The sequence below is a fragment of the Pristis pectinata genome, chromosome 20 (assembly GCF_009764475.1).
Source record: "Pristis pectinata isolate sPriPec2 chromosome 20, sPriPec2.1.pri, whole genome shotgun sequence".
Classification (NCBI taxonomy): domain Eukaryota; kingdom Metazoa; phylum Chordata; class Chondrichthyes; order Rhinopristiformes; family Pristidae; genus Pristis; species Pristis pectinata.
The window spans coordinates 30,190,536-30,208,544 of NC_067424.1; the positions used below are offsets into that span (position 1 = coordinate 30,190,536).

At 42.3% G+C, this 18,009-nt stretch overlaps 1 long non-coding RNA gene and 1 pseudogene across 1 annotated transcript in view; both read left to right on the forward strand.

Moving 5' to 3' along the window:
• Positions 1 to 18,009, forward strand: part of LOC127580941 (uncharacterized) — a 30,874-nt gene that overhangs the window by 1,005 nt on the left and 11,860 nt on the right. The gene's annotated exons all lie outside the window — the stretch shown is intronic.
• Positions 7,978 to 8,224, forward strand: LOC127581077 (uncharacterized; annotated as a pseudogene).

Below are 18,009 nucleotides of genomic sequence, written 5' to 3' on the forward strand. Positions count from 1 at the left end.
CTAGTGACTCAATCTTTTTGCTGTTACAATAACTTTTGATCATTTTTTACAACCAGCATAGCTGCAGAGGAACAAATCTGCCAGACATTACCTTTGCTTCCACGCAGAACCTTTCACAAAGGTGTCATTTTCCTTGCTTTTCTTTAAATAAACATTGGGATTGCTGTGAAAACAGTTAACTACCACTATCTCCTCTTGAAGTCATTGTCTCAAAAAGATAACAGACTTCCTGAAATTGGGCCTTTCATTCTCGGGCTTAAAGTATCTACTACAATGAATTTTCCCACAAGATCATCCTGGGACTCAATTAGCGTGAGATGAGTGTCAGTTTTATGCAAATAAAAGTGGGTTATTCTCAGGGTGAGACTTGAATATGCTACAGTTATAGCAATGGTTTCAAATCTGAACAGTGTGGAAAAGTTCCACTTTTTAGCTCTAAATGTTTTGTGGACTTTGGGGAATAAAAAGATTTGTAAACAATTAGAAGTAAATACTTCTTAAAAACAAAGTTGCAGTGTCTCTTGAGTGTCTGTATGCATTTAAGATTGTGATATTACATTTGATGCATTGCATCACCTCCATTGGTGGCTGTTTGCTTTTGATAACGAATGTTTGGTGAAAAGTTGTATCTTTGCTATTTGCCTTATTACACAGAGTAACCCATGGAAACCACAAAAGCAAAAATAAATTGTGTATAATGTAATCGTAGAAACACACAGCACAGAAACTGTCTCTTTTGGCCCACATGCCGATTGTGATGCCACTCTACATTAATCCCATTTGCCTGCATTCAGCCCATATCCTTCTATACCTTTTCTATCCATGTACCTGTCCAAATGCCTTTTAAACATTTACACACTGCCTCCACCACCTCCTTTGGCAGCTCATTCTAGATATTATTCATCTTCTGTGTGAAAAACTTACCCCTCAGATCTCTTATAAATTTCTCCTCTCTCATCCTAAACCTCTGCCCTCTAGTTCTAGACTCCCCTGCCCTGGGAAAAAAAGATTCCGGCTATCGATCCCATCTATGCCCCTCATAATTTTATAAACCTCTATAAGATCGCCCCTCTGCCTCCTACATTCCAGTGAGAATAAACCCAGCTATCCAATCTCTCCTTAGGGCTTTAAACTAAATAGTAGGGTGGTGGGTTCAACAGATTGGAAAAGTATGGATAAAGTAAAAGGGAAGGAGAGCACAGGAGAGGTTACTGAAGTGTCCAGAATAAAAAAAGACAGAAAGTTTAGAAAGGGATAAGAATTTAACTTTAGGCAACATGGAGACAAATTTGAGAGGAAAGGTGGTGAATACAGTGTTATGTTTGAATGCACACCATATATGAAACAAGGTAGATGAGCTTATAGCACAGTTAGAAATTGGCAGGTACGATGTTGTGGGCATCACAGAGTCATGGCCAAAAGATCACAGCTGGGAGCTAAACATCCAAGGATACACGTCCTATCGAAAAGACAGGCAGGTGGACAGAGGGGGTGGGGTGGCTCTGTTGGTTTAAAAAATGAAATCAAATCCTTAGCAAGAAGTGACATGGGATCAGAAGATGTAGAATCCTTGTGGGTAGAGTTAAGAAACTGCAAGGGTAAAAAGACCCTGATGGGGGTTATATACAGGCCTCCGAATAGTAGCCAGGATGTGGGTTACAAATTACAACAGGAGATAGAAAAGGCATGTAAGGAAAGCAATGTCATGGTGGTCATGGGGGACTTCAATATGCAGGTAGACTGGGAAAATCAGGTTGGCACTGGATCCCAAGAGAAGGAATTTGTAGAATGCCTACGAGATAGCTTTTTAGAGCAGCTTGTGGTCAAGCGCAGTAGGAAAAAGGCAATATTGGATTTGGTGTCATGAAATGAACCAGATATGATTAGGGAACTTAAGGTAAAGGAACCCTTAGGAGGCTGTGATCATAATGTGATAGAATTCACCCTGCAGTTTGAGAGGGAGAAGCTAAAATTGGATATATTAGTACTACAGTTGAGTAAAGTTAACTACAGAGGCATGAGAGAGGAGCTAGCCAAAGCTGATTGGAAGGGGACCCTAGCAGGGATGACGGTAGAGCAGCAATGGCAGGAGTTTCTGGGAGTAATTCGGAAGACACAGGATCATTTCATCCCAAAGAAGGAGAAGCATTCTAAAGGGAAAAAGAAGTAACTGTGGCTGACAAGGGAAGTCAAAGACAGCGTAAAAGCAAAAGAGAGGGCATACAATATTGCAAAAATTAGTGGGAAGCTAGAGGATTGGGAAGCTTTTAAAAACCAGCAGAGGGCAACTAAAAAAGCAATAAGGGGAGAAAAGATGAAATATGAAGGTAAGCTAGCCAATAATATAAAAGAGGATACCGACATTTTTTCAGATATATAAAGAGTAAATGAGAGGCAAGAGTGGACATGAGACCACTGGAGAAGTAGTAATGAGGAACAAAGAAATGACGGATGAACTGAATAAGTATTTTGCGTCAGTCTTCACTCTGGAAGACACCAGTAACACGCCAGAAATTTGAGAGATTCAGGGGGCAGAAGTGAGTGTAGTCACTATTACTAAGGAGAAGGTGCTTGGGAAGCTGAAAGGTCTGAAGGTGGATAAGTCACCTGGATCAGGTGGACTACGCCCCAGGGTTCCGAAAGAGGTAGCTGAAGAGATTGTGGAGGCATAAGTAGTGATCTTTCAAGAATCACTGGAGTCAGGAATGGTTCCAGAGGACTGGAAAATAGCAAATATCACACCACTCTTTAAGAAGGGAGGAAGGCAAAAGACAGGAAATTGTAGGCCAGTTAGCCTGACTTCAGTGGTTGGTAAGATTTTAGAGTCCATTATTAAGGATGAGGTTTTGGGGTACTTGGAAGCACATGATAAAATAGGCAGAAGTCAGCATGGTTTCCTTAAGGGGAGATCTTGCCTGACAAATGTGTTGGAATTCTTTGAGGAAGTAACAGGCAGGATAGACTTGGATTTTCAGAAGGCCTTTGACAAGGTGCTGCACATGAGGCTGCTAAACAAGATAGGAGCCCATGGTATTACAGAAAAGTTACTAGCATGGATAGAAGGTTGGCTGACTGGCAGAAGGCAAAGAGTGGGAATAAAAGAGGCCTTCTCTGGTTGGCTGCCGGTGACTAGTGGTGTTCCTCAGGGGTCGGTGTTGAGTCTGGTACTTTTCACGTTATATGTTAATGATCTGGATGATGGAATTGATGGCTTTGTGGCCAAGTTTGATAATGTTACAAAGATTCGTGGAGGGGCAGGAAGTGTTGAGGAAGCAGGGATTCTGCAGAAGGACTTGGACAGGTTGGGAGAATGGGCAAAGAAATGGCAGATGGAATACAGCGTAGGGAAGTGTATGGGCATGCACTTTGGTAGAAGAAATAGAAGTGTAGACTGTTTTCTAAATGGGGAGCGAATTCAGAAATCAGAGGCGCAAAGGGACTTGGAAGTCCTAGTGCAGGATTCCCTAAAGGTTAACTTGCAGTTTGAGTCAGTGGTAAGCTAGTTAAATGCAATGTTAGCATTCATTTCAAGAGGAGTAGAATATAAAAGCAAGAATGTAATGCTGAGGTTGGTCAGGTGTTGGTCAGACCACATTTGGAGTATTGTGAGCAGTTTTGGGCCCATATCTAGGAAAGGATGTGTTGGCATTGAAGAGGGTCCAGAAGAGGTTTACACAAATGATCCCAGGGATGAAAGGGTTAACGTATGAGGAGCATTTGATGGCTCTGGTCCTGTACTTGCTGGAGTTCAGAAGGATGAGGGCGGAAATCTCATTGAAACCTACCAAATAGTGAAAGACCTGGATAGAGAGGACATGGCGAGGATGTTTCCAGTAGTGGGAGAGTCTAGGACCAGAGGGCACAGCCTCAGAATGAAAGGACATCCCTTTAGAACTGAGGTGAGGAAGAATTTCTTTAGCCAGAGGGTGGTGAATCTGTGGAATTCATTGCCACAGACGACTGTGGAGGCCAAGTGCAGTCTAACAAATGTTTTTTACAGATGCAACATGACATCCGAACTCTTATTGTACTCAATGTCTCGGCCTCTGAAGGCAAGCATACGAAATGCCTTTTCACTACTCCACCTACTGGCAACTTCAATTGCTAATAATGTCTGCTATTATATTTTGCTGAACTCTGTGTTTTGTTTCCAAAAAATGCTAGGTCCTCTTACAGGCCTCCCATATATGTTGTTCCCTTGGTCCATTTAAGTAATTTACTTCCAGCAATGTCTGTTGTACTGGCAAAATGATGTTTTAGAATGAACTGTTTTAAACCAAGCAGTGGATAGAAATCTAAAGTACTGATTTGGGGAATTTCTACACGCCAGTCACCACCCCCTGAGGATTTTAATCCTTATGCTAGAGGATGATGAGATAAGTCTTGGAAGACTTTGGATTCTTAGTAAAGAGCAGGAAAATACAATCTAAAAGCTACAAAATGTTTTCTTGAGTGCACTAGAATTTCTAGGTCTCTGTTGTTTGATTGCACTTGGAAGCTTGGCATTATAAAAATAGTTTGCCCACAGGATTGCTTTAGGCTGCATGAGACACAGACTCATTATAGCACAAAGGGATAGCATTGCAGAGCAATCCAGGCTCATTCCCTGTAGCCTTGCAAATTAATTCGTTCAAATGCCAATCCAATTCCTTTCTAAAAAAAAACTGATTCTGATTCCACCAACTTGACTGCAGCAGGCTCCAGATCATTATCATTCTCTGCCTAAAAAAGGGGTTCTTACATCCCCATGCACCTTATCCCTATTACTTTTGAGAAAGAAATGGCATTCTCTGTTATTTTTAAGCCTCTTGTAATCTAGCAACCTCTATCAAATCTATAAGTCCAAAGGTTGCCGCAAAAAATTCCGTCTCCTCCTCACGCAGCTCCCTTATGCTTTCAGCAGGTTATTAACTTACAAAACTAGTACAAAAACAATTTTTGAAAGAGTCATTTTTGTTCTATGGCTGCATTTTGTCACCTTGGAGAGATCAATTACAAAAGTTTCCAAAGAATTTTAATCAGTAGGAACACAAACATAAAAATTGCCTCCTTGGTTTTCCCCTCCTTTGTCTGTCCAATTTTGAACTTGGCAGGTGATGTAATAATCTCTGAAAGCACCTGAAAACACTTTAATACATAGTATTCACTGATGGGCTCAGATTCACGTACATAAAGGGAGAAAATTTAACTATCAGTGCAGGTAATTCATCAGCACTTGAGAGATGGAACAGCCAGTTAAATATGCTACTTTCAGATTTTGACAAATTTAGATTTAACAACAATGGGCTAGGGGTCTCCAACTCGAGAAACCTGGCACCTGAGAGAGCCAAGGTAAGCTAAATCCAGAAAGTTATAGCCCAGGGTTTCCCATTCTCTGGTCCTCACAACATGAACCCAACCCAGTCCAGCCTCCAATCTTGACACAATACACCTCTGATCTCTGAAGTGCTTCAATTTTGTCCTACTAGACTCTTTCTCTTCTTCACTCTCCTTTGAAAGTAACTCTTCCCGTTCAGCCAGGAATCTCTAAATCTGTTTGGCTGCTGGCCAGGAAATGGAGAACAATTTTATCTCTGCAATCATCCCCAGGTTCCATTTCTGTACCTATAGCTCCTGAAACTGTCCAAAAATTGTCCAAATTGATGAAATGTAGATCTAAAGATTAATTAATGAAAGTTCTCCTATTTCCTGGTGTGAGAGGAAAGCTGTTAATATGAGGTGTCCATCACCACCAAAACAGTGCAACAGATGTCTTTTATGGTTTCAACATCCAGCTGAGCATTGATGGCAATGTGATAATTCAGTACCTGTCTGCCAAGTACTTGGCCTAAACCCCTATATGACCGCCAAACTAATTATACTGTGGAAGAGTTTACAAATAACAGTTTCAGAACCAGGGAAAATATAGGTGTTCTCAATGGGAAGTCACTTTCAAATACCAATATTAAATATTACTCCATGAGTTGTATTTCCATATTCATTGTTCCTTCGCTGTCTGAAGAGGAATCCACAGACCAAAATGAAATATGGTCCACAACATGATTCAATTTGTGCATTCTGTGAGGAGAATTGATATTAATTAGTGATTAATGCATTTCTTCTATTCCACAGCATAGATTATTACAAGAAAATTACATAAAATATTTAATTAACGGAGTTTACTTGTAAAAATATTGCTTAACATTTTGGAGTTGTAGCTACCGTGATAATTAGAAAAGTGAAAGCATGCTTTAGTATTTGCAGTCCATTTCTATTTATAATGTTCCTGAATTAAGTCGGTAGTATGGACAAGGTAGCTTGCATCCTTACAGGAGATGTTTATTGCACAGTTATTAACACTTAAGTCCATTTTATAGAGAAAAATATATATACTGCATTATTTTTATCTAGTGAAGCTTTTCCGAGTTCCTTGGATATTATATCCTCTGAGCTATATCAACAATGCAGAGTGTAATTCTGGTTTATACCCATAAGGAATTTGGGGAGTTATAGTAAGTTGGGGAGGGTGTGGGTGTTTGGTATTTGCAGGGTAGTCGGTTGGGATGCAAATGGCAGGAATATCTGAAACAGGGTGAGGTCAGGGTTGCCGTGGTGATAAGTTGCAGAGGTCCTCCAGTCAGTGGGTTAATGGAGGCAGTTAGAAGGTCACAATATAAATAAAGAAATGTTGTGAAATGCATGCCTGTGGGATATGCCCAGTAAGTCAGTTTGTGCCAATGGAGAGAGAAAAACTGAGCCAATATCACACATTGATAGACTCTGTATCAATTTTCACAACTTGCTTTCTCTGTCTGCATCAGAACTGACCACTTCTGCTATACATTATCCCTATAATATTGACTCACTTTTACTCTCTCCATTAACACAATTTGACCACATCTAGCTGCCAGATTAACTCATTGATTGGAGAACCCCTGTGAATAATCCCCATAGCAACCCTGGCCTCGCTCTGTCACAGATGTTCCCTTTGACCTATCCACCCTCTACCACCATTTCTGCAACATAAAACTATCTCGTTTTCTTCCCAGTTCTGATGCAGGGTCTTCGATCTGAAACATTCACTCTACTTCTCTTTCCACAGATGCTGCCTGATCTGGTGCCTGTTTGAAGCATATTTTGTTTTTGTTTAGGGTTGAAAGAAGAGCTGTGTTTTGAGCTGGATTTCTTTACAAATAGCACCATGCAGACCAAAAAACTTGGCAGAAGATTTTGTTTACACCCCTGATCTTCTTTCAGATTTTGTGAAGTATCTGGATGGTTTCAGGTCTTTTTTATATTTCAAAATTAAACTTGATTCATAATAAAAAATATACAAAGGAAGAAACAGTGCAAAACTTTTACATTCATGGTCAGTACATTCAGTAGCGTCACCTTGTTTGAAGATTTTTTTAATTTATTACCTTGTTTGAGGTGGAAATTACTCCCATTTGAAGCAAAAGGATTGCGTAATCCTGAAAACAATAACCTTCTCATGAAATATTGTCACAATCACTTGAGAGTGCACAGAAGTACTAATATGAATTGTGCATTTTGTCCTAGAAATTGGACCTACTTTTATGTCTAAATTGCAGAACAGTATTGTTTTGTGTCTGTTTTGAAACGTTTGCAACCATTTCCTTTTGAAGTCTTGTCAATCGGGGAATTGATCTGGTCTTGATTTGCATTAGCATGTGTATCATTTGTCTGCCAGTATCACAGATGTGATGATGTCACCAACACCTAGGGTGCTCATTACTACCTTCCCAGCATAAATTTGATCAAAACGTCATCTTACTCTTATGCTCATTGTAAAAAGAGCAGCAGCACACACAGTATGGAGTGCACAAGTGAATTACAGGGTGCCAGCTGGGACATTTTTATATGCAATGACACCCTCACATTAATTTCCTTTGCTGATCTTTTCACCACATGCAACACCGACTCCGATCACAGCAGCTCTGCGCTGCGCACAAGATGTTGTGCAGTGTGGCCCTGATGATCGCTTCTCGGCCTTTTGGCTAAGATCAAGTGTAGTATCTTACCTGGCAGGGGACCATCGGTGATCAGGAGGGCCAAGATCCCAGGACGGTAATCACGGAGGTGGATTCGCGGGTGAACTCGAACATTGACGTTGAAGAAGAAGGAAGATTACAGTGACTTTTCACGATCAAGTGGCTGCCTGATGAGGGGGTAGATCCTAATGCTGATTGGGAAACCAATCTAACCCTTTTCCAGCAAAGTACCTGCTATAACCAATCAGCTACATCAGGATGGCTGCAGTAACGGGTACCTCAGGAGGAGGACATGGGATCTGAAACACTGTCAGGGTGGCAGTGAAGTACCTCAGCGAGGGGAACCCTTTCACGAGGGACCTCTTCATCAAGAAGGTCCTACTGGAGTGTTGCAAGTTCAAGGTGAGGGACATCTACTGCCTCCAGGACTTCCTAGGTAATGGGTAGTTTGACATTACCTTCAAGTACCCGGCAGGTTGGTAGAAGATGCTATAGAACTTTCAGGAGAGGGGGAATGAGGCTCCGCTGTGATTGCTGAAGGCACAGCTACTCTTCACCCTCCCCACCAAGAAGGAGTGTGAGATAACTGTGCACATGTTCAATCCACATATGCCCGTTGTGGATGTGCTCGCCTTCCTGGCTCGTTATGTCAATAACTAGGAAGAACTTGGTCATCAGGTGCAATGTGCTCTCAGGGCTGCTGTACCTGGCGCAGGTGTGGCCTGTTCCCCGCTCCTCTACCTCGGCATCACCAGTGATGTCTTCCAGTTTATCTGGGGGTCCGAGATGGAGCGAGTACGTTGGGTCGCGCTGCATGTCCCCTGAGAATGGGGGCAAAAGTGTACCCAACGTTGCCCTCATCCTGATGACCATCTTTGTGTGTGGCTGTATCAGTCGATGTGTGGATCCAAAGTACCTGGGCACCAAGTGTCACTACGTGCTGAGGTTCTACCTGTCCCCGATGTTGTGGAAGATAGGCCTGGTCCCTCCACCGCGCAATACCCCAGTCAGCTGGATGTTGCCGCACTCCCTGTCCTTTGTGGAAGAGTTCTTCCAAGTAAACACCTTTGATCACAAGTCCATCAGACAGTGGTCAGCGTGGAATATACTTCAGACACTACGGGACAAGGACACTATAGATTCTGTGGGTTTGTTCCCAGTGTAAATGGTCCAAACCATAAGGCAGAATGCCTCATCACTAGATCTGACCAAGAAGCACCAAGACCTCGCTTGGCTTGCGGTGAGAAGGGCCCTCACATTCAGAATTTTCCTCTACAGATGACATATCACCTCCAATGTACACTGCTCTCGGGACGGCTGTGATGGGGAAGAAACGGTCACCCACCTCTTTGCCGATTGTGGATCTGCTAAGAGGGTGTGGAGAAGGATGCAAGGGTCGTGGTCCTGGTTCATCCCCAGCAGCTGCGTGACAGAGGAATCTCTGATCTATGGGTTGTTGCCGGGGTCACACACCGAGACAGACATCAAGTGCTGCTGAAAGGTCATCAACTCGGTGAAGAACCAACCAGTGATTTGGAACTTCTCAATCTGTGACCTCATCTGCTCACATTGGTGCTGTCCTTTCTAGACTCCACTCTATCCCCACATCTCAATGAGTTTTTTAAAAAAATTGTGATAGCAGTGGTGTAACAAAGGGAGTTTTTCAGGGAGTTCCAAAGGGCATAATGGAAACCAGGTATGAATGGTGTATACTTGACAAATAGTACAGGTGGGGACAAAGAGGTTGAGGGTGTATGAGTACGGTGGAACTAAATGCCTGGAGTTTGACAAGGGTGAAGTGATGTAGGGTGAGGGAATGTGTATAGGTTGAATACTGAAAAATGAGTGAGAGTGGTGTCCCAGCTGTGTGGTGAGGGAGGATGAAAGTGTCAGTTTGGCATTGAAGAGGGACTGAATTCAAAACCTCTTTTGTGTTGTTTAATTCCAAACTGGGCAGTGAAATCAGTATTTACCCAACAGGGGGAGCTCTGATACTAATGTTCGTAACAACCTAACTCTAGAGCAGCTGAACAAAATCAGCCATTAAAAGTTCACAACTACAAGTAAGGGGATCTTTCATTTTACCTTTGCATCTGACTGAATCTAATTGAATTTTTTTAATGATTCTTATGCTTCTAATGCAATGTGCCTGTAATGCAAGTAAGTGTTACATTGCACCCGTGCGTACATGTGTTTGTGACAATAAACTTGACTGGATTTGACTTGAATCAAATCAGGGAATCAAAAGCCTTGGAGCTGTAGAGTTCCTCAGGGCTTTCTGGGATGTCTTAGGGGAGTGACTAAGCATGGGTCCTGGAGGAAAGCCTAGCGACCGGGCAGATGACCTCTTGATGCGCACTTAGTGGCCCGGATCCGACTTGTGAAAGTCAGAATCAGGTTTATTATCACTGACATATGATGTGAAATTTGATGTTTTGCAGCAATGGTACAGTGCAAAGACATAAAAATCTATAAATTACAAAAATAAATAAATATTGCAAAAGAAAGGAATAATGAGGTAGTGATCATGGGTTCATGGACTGTTCAGAAATCTGATGGCAGAGGAGAAGAAGGTGCTCCTGAATCATTGAGTTTGGGTGTGATGGTAGTAACAAGAAGAGGGCATGTCCCAGATGGTGAGGATCCTGGAGGCACCGCTTCTTGAAGACGTCCTTGGTGGTGGGGAGGGTTGTGTCTGTGATGGAGCTGGCTGAGTCTACAACTCTCTGCAGCCTCTTTTGATCCTGTGCATTGGGCCTCCATACCAGGCTGTGATGTAACTAGTCAGAATGCTCTTCACCATACATCTGTAGAAATTTGCAAGAGTCTTTGGTGACATACCAAATCTCTTCAAACTCTTAATGAAGTAGAGCCGCTGGTGTGCTTTCTTCGTGATTGCATCAATGTGTTGGGTCCAGGACAGATCCTCTGAAACGTTGACGCCCAGGAACTTGAACCTGCTCACCCTTTCCACCGCTGACCCCTCAATAAGGACCAGTGTGTCCTGATTGGGTCCTTGATGGCACCCCTTTGCTTTGGGAGAGGAGTACGTCGGGGATGGCCCTTGTTCAGCCAGTTGTATTCCATGTCTGTGGAGCCACTCCTGTGTCTTCTCCAGAGGTTGACAGATCTGGCCCTGTGTGGGCGGGGTGTGGACATGGACCTCTTGGCTTATGCAACGATGTGCTCCTCATGGTCACAGATCCCGTTGACCTGCAGAGGATGTGCGAGTGCCAGCAAGTCTTTCCAGTCGCGTCCTCAACATGGGTCAATTGGGAGAAATGTTCAGGACCCTTGGTAGGTCAGTGGCAGGTAGACTCCCTGCCAGAGGAGATGAGACCATTTGCGTGGAGTACCACGCACCTCCTCTATCTGGGAGTCTGCCTGAGCCCTGCTGAGTCAGCCTGGCCTGCAAACTGACAGGAGAAAGTCACCTGGCTAGGGCGATGGACAGGGCTACTCCAAGTGCTTTCCTACAGGGGTTGGACCCTGGATATAAATAACTGGTGACCTCTTTGCTGTGGTACCAGTTGGTCACTTTGGTCCTGCCCTCTGCTTTTTGCCTTAAGATCCAGAAGAAGCTGGTGAATTTCTTCTGGGGCAACAGGAAACACTGGGTCTCTGTTGCCATATTGAGTCTCCTGATTGAGGAGGGCAATCAGTTGATGGTCTCCATCCATACCCAGTTAACAACTCTCCACCTTTGGACCCTGCAGAGATACCTGTACGTTGAGCATCCTCTTAGATGGTGTGTGCTAGTGGTCTGCCTTTTCTGTTAGTGTCACAGCCTTCAGAACGACACGTAGCTCCCAGTGGCAAGCATCAGTTACGCTGTTCTGTGAGAGTTGCCTGTCTTTTATTGGGACCTTCTCAGATTCTGGGACATGGTTACCTCCAGTCAGGGAGTTCCCCTGCCAGTGGAGGAAGCTGCTTTGGTTGTGAGGGTGGCTAGGCAAAAGGATGGACTGGATGGTGAAGGAGTGAGCTGCTCGCCACTTGTGCTTATAGCTGAAGTCTCCAGCCATCCTGTCACAGTGGGTGTTGAGGGGGCTCATAAGCGTGGGGTGATTCCAACCAGGTCGACCCAGTCTGTTGGAATTGCTTATCGGACCTAGGCCCTGAAACCCTCCTCAGGAGTTCATGCCACACAACATGAGCCATTGCTCAGAAAATTTCCTCCATGCAATTCCACGCTGCATAGAGGCATTTCCTGTGAGGGCTACTCCTGCACACTCTCCATTTCCTTGTCCTTGTCTGTCTTCCAGACACACCATGGCAGTCAATTCTTCCATCAGGCAGCGAGGTGGGGGGGTACCCTAGTAAGGCCCTTCTTCGCAGGCAATGTCCCCCTTTATATCAGGGACCTGTGTGGAGGATGTTGCTGTGCAACAGATCTTTAACCTGCTTCATGGACTCCTAGGCTGCCTGCCACTTCTGCGGCCTGGAGGAGCCCGTATATGGATATGGAGTGAGAGAGATTATAGACCCTGTTTCCATATTTGAAGGGATTGCTCCTCAAGTTCTGGTTGCACTTCAGCCTCGCTCTCTGGATCTTTGGGTACCTGGTGCTGGGGTGGGTGGGGTGGGGTTGGGGGGGAAGTCAGTCAGGGGACCTCTTTTTTGGTCTGCTCCAGGGCCTGGCCAAGAGGTCCAGGCAGCTGACTGCCCACCTCTCTTCTAAGGATATGTCTGTGCCCAAGTATCCCTGGAGAAGGAGCATGCAGTGTCCACCTGGCTCCTTGAAGGGTTTCTGGGTCCAGTGGGCACCACAGGGTCCGGAGTGCATCCTGGACAAGGAGGATAATGTTTTAATTTGATACTTTAATTGCATATCTATTTGTAAAGAATAAGCAGAGAATAATGTGAATATTGTAAATATGTAAATAAACCTCTTTATGAAAAAAAATGCCTTCCTGTGGATGGAGCAAGGAGTGCCAGTGTTCCACAGAGCCAGATTAGTCAAGTAAAAACTTGCCACCACTAATGGCAATTGCTACCTTACATTCACTTTGTGACATTCAAAGAGACAGAGAACTTCTCATGGTTAAAGCAAAAGGGCAAATGGTTGGTGATAGCTCATGAGGGATCTTGACTATGTTGTGGAAATTTAGCCAGCTATATTCAGAGTTCAAAATATTGGGTATGCAAATAGTTAAATATTGTTGTTTGGAAAAATACAACCTTACCAGCTAGTTAAAAGGTGTTTTCACAAAACAATTACATCACAATTAAAAACTTTTGATGTTTTGTCCTTGGTTTTATAGCCCCAGTCTTGGGTGAATGATTTCCAATAGCACCGGACTACCTTTAACATTTGGGTATTTTCAACTATATGAGCAAAATAAATGTTGGATTTGACTGTAGTTTAAGTCATGACAAATCCATATTGACAAGCACATGTCAATGTGCTGTAAGTAGTTCTATTTTTATGTATCAGCCTTTCAAAACAATGCTTTCAGTGCTCTTGTATATGTTAGTAAGTGATGCCATTAGTTTCCCGCAGTTACATCAGGATTTTAGTCCATGGTGGGAGAAGTACTATCCTGAATTCAGCTGCACTCCTTCAACATGAAAACATGTTTCCCACTGGGGAATCAGAGTTCACCTCTGGAAGTGTTTACTTTGTGTGAATTTGCATAATATTTGCTTATGTACTTTTGACATTGATGTGCTCAAACCACACCTACCTCTAGAAACAATGCAGCAGGTATCTGATTGCCTCCACGTCCAACTGGTTCTGCACATTTATTTTCTATAGTACATGTCCTGCTTCACAGTCTCCGCAGTTAAGGCAGTTTGGATAAGAAAGCATATGCCATTTCCCTGTTTTAAGTCATGCAGCAGCTTATAATGTCATTACCCTAAGTATTGGGTGTAATTTTGGGCTTGGCACTCTGGCAAGTGATCCATTATCATCTGTTGAATCTTGGCCTTATGTCTGCCACATGCCACCTGCTCCTTTGACATTGTTTATTGTGCCACAATGTTCAGTCTTTGAATATTTCTAAGGCTGAGGGAGATGGATTTTTGATAAGCAAGGGGTTGAAAGGTAAGGAGTGTGGAGCTCAGCTTACAGTCAGATCAGCCGTGACTTTATTGAATTGCAGAGCATGCTAAGTGGAGCTTGATCCACTTACTCCTAATTTATATGTTTTTACGCTCATATATCTTTTAGAACTTTTCTTTTTTCTCTATTTGATGATGAAAACTGACATCTTTCAGTAAGTGAAAATTATTCATGTTTCCTTGTGTGGAGGCCATTCAGCCCATCTATCCCATGTTAGTTCCAAAACAATTCCATTCCCCTATTCTTTCCCTGTAACCTACTCTCCTCCACATGCCCATCAGCTCTACCTGATTCTGCTACTACTCACCAATGCTATGGGTAATTTACAGTGTTCTATTAACCTACTCACCAGGATATCTTTCGATGTGAGTGGAAACTGGAGCACCCAGGGTAAACTCATTTGGTCACAGAGAGAATCTGAAAATTCCATACAGACACTACCAGAGATCAGGATTGAACCTGGGTCGCCAGAGCTGTGAGGCAGCAACACTGCCTGCTGCTGAACTGAAATGTATCTTGTTCTATTAACCTATGATATTCACACCACTCAATTGAAAACATTTCAAGATTGTGACTACAAGTTCACTTCTACCTATAAATCTCACAATTCAGTCCTTTCATTGCTAAGATAAATACTACTTTTTACACAATAGCACCTAGTGCCATTAGAAGCATCAAACTTTACAGCATAGAAGGAGGCCATTTGCAACATTGTGATGTGATGAAAAACACGATGATGCTGGAGGAACTCAGCAGGCCAGGCAGCGTCCGTGGAGAAAAGCAGACGGTCAATGTTTCGGGTCAGGACCCTTCATCAGGACTGAAGATAGGAAAAGGGGAAGCCCAATATATAGGAGGGAAAAGCAGAGCAGTGATAGGTGGACAAAAGAGGGGAGGCGGTTGGGGGGTGGGGTGGTAACAAGGTGGTGATAGGTAGATGCAGGTAAGAGATAGTGATAGGCAGGAGGAGGGGAGAGCAGATCCACTGGGGGATGGGTCAAAGGTAAGGAGAGAGGGGAAGAAAAAGGTAGAAAAAAAGAGGCTAGGAAAGGGAAGAAGAGAAGAAGCATGGTGACGTGATGGCTTTTTGAATGAATTTTCCAATTAGTTTCTCTTCTGCCTTTTCCTCACAGACATTTTTTCCTTGCAAATTATTATACATTTTTTTCCAAAAATAGTTATTGAATCTTCCATTAGCATTTCAGGCACTGTATTCAATTTATGCTAGTTCCCTGTGCAAAGCATCTCTTTGCATCACCAGTCCAGTCATTTTGGTAGTTACCTTAAATCTGTGTTCTCTGGTTAGCAATGCTCTTGTCAGGGAAGTAAATTGTCCCTACCTATTCTTCAAGAAATAGATACCTCTACTAAATCTCTCTTTAACTTTTATCGTACCACAGGGAATCAAGATTCTCTTGATTCTTCATGTAACCAAAGTCTGTCACCTGTGAATTCATTCTAGCAAAACTCTTCAGAACTTTTTCTAGAAAAACATCATTCTTATTAAGTTGTTTGACCAAAGTTAGACACTAAATTCTAGTAATTTATGGCTGCTTTTAGTTATAATGTTCAGAATCCACATTCCATTTTGAAACAGCCTTATCAATGTCTTGCTACTTTAGAAGATTTGTCTCTATGAACCTGCACCCTTCTTAAAATTGTACCATTTAGTTGACCTTCCTCACTTTTCCTTCTAAAATGCATCACTTCATACTTCTCTTGATATCCACTGCATGTCTCCCCATTTCTACTATCTACATCCTTCTGAAATCTGTTACTCTCATCATTATTAACAACATATTCAAAATTTGTGTCAACTGCAAATGAAATTTAAGCCTCCTACGCCTATTTTCAGTCAATTTCATCAAAAATCAGCCATTATTCTAATATTGACCAGCAGAGGACAACACTCTATACTTCTCTGAAGAAGAGTCTTTGCTCTGAAACGTTACTTCTGTTTCTCTTTCCATGGTTGCTGCCTGCCCTGCGGCACGTTTCCAGCATATTCTGTTTTTACTTTATACTCATTCATAATTATCCTCTGCATTCTGTCCCTTGGTCAATTTTATATCCGGAGCTCCTTTGATAAAGGGACTTCAGGTTTATATTCAGTTAAACATTATATAAATATCATAATGTTCACTTAGAGATAGTTCTTCTTAAAGCAAAAGAGGACAGAGTTATATGTTGGGTTTCATCCTCATCAAATTAGCTGCTCTCTGTTTTGCTTCTAGAATTGGCTGGTCTTATATATTGTGTTATGATGTACATTTACGCTTCTGATCCAGTCTGAATAAAGCACCTCACAATTTCAGCATTACCCTTGGAGATGCAAACTCAGGAACAACAACTTGTGTGTGTGTGTATATAGTGCCTCTGATCTCCTAAAAATAATCAATACATTTCACAGGAACATTATCATTAAATTTAAGTTGACACCACATAAAGAGGTATGATGAAAGGTGACCAGAAGTTTGATTAAACAGATAGGTGTTAAGAAGCAACATAAAGGAAGAGATAAAAGTGTGAAGAAACTCCATGGTTTATTAGGGATTAGACAATTGAATGCCCAACTCCAAGAACAGAACCATGAAAAACAGGGATGGGGAAAAGGCCAGAAATGGAACACGACAAATATCATGAAGGGGTGTAAGATAGAAAATGTTACTGAGACTGAGACTTCAAAGCTTTTGAGTACAAAAATGACAACTTTAAGATTGTATCATTGCCTGATTGGGAATCAACATGACAGTGTGAGTTTGGACAGCAGAGCTTTAGTTGAGCTCAGGTTTGCAGAAGGTAGAAACTGTGAGGCCAGCCAAAAATAGTTGGGAGGTTACAAAACAAACTAATTTGGCAATGTAACTTGGTGCCTTGTTTACTTCAGTTATTACAGCTCAATCATTACCATTGGGATGGTCAATGGCCCTTATTCTGCATTTCAGCATAAATCAAAAAAGATATGGAGACTTCAACAAAGCAGAACATTTCAGTGACTCTCCTCAGGTGGTGCTCTTGAGCAGCCATAATACATTAAGTTCAAAAGTTGGCTGAAAGTACCGTGCATAAATAAGTGGATTGTTGTTCCATCTGGTATTGTTAGAAAGTTAGAGATTTTCTGAGGAATAAGTAGATTATTCCTGTGTTCTTCCAGACATCTATGAAAGAGTATATCAATATATAAATGTTAGAAAACACCGTGTAATGAATTGACCTGTACGATCGGTATGCAAGACAAGTTTCTCATTGCATCTCGGTGCAAGTGACAATAAATAAACCAATACCAATACCAAAATGGTACTTTTTCTGCACTTATTGTGTTAAAAGTGTGCTGATACAGTTGTTTGCACTGTGTTGTTTACTTGTTAACTGAGGGAAAATTACATGTAGTTCCTTGGTTTCTGTAAGATGGTGCCAGTTCACTTTAGCTTAATTCTGCTGGGATATTTGATGAAGCTGTCCCTTCACAATAAACGTACGTGCAGCTCAAATCAGAACTCAGCCCTTTCCCAACTGAAACAAAATGAAACCACAGTGTGGATTCTGTGCATCTAGAGGTCTAATGCACATGAACTTCATTATGTGACAGTTACGAGAGAATTACAGGAATTAACATCATTCACTACACATGGTCTTTCTTGACCACACCGTAGACTTGACTAACAATAGAGAGGGACCGTGGTGAATCTGTCTCACATTTGGCTGCCTAAAGAAATTCATCACCAACATATGTTTTCATCATATTATGCACCTTCCATAATTTTAAGCCACGGGTCCTAAACAGGTTGACTTCAGTGCAAACTGATGTTAAACAAGGCTGCATGAGTGCCCTACAATTTTCTCAATCTTTCTTGCCACAGTGCTGCAATTCAAGATGCCTGCTGGAATGCAGTTAATCTACAGGACAAATGGGAAACTGTAAACCTACATTGTCTCTATTGCAGAACCATG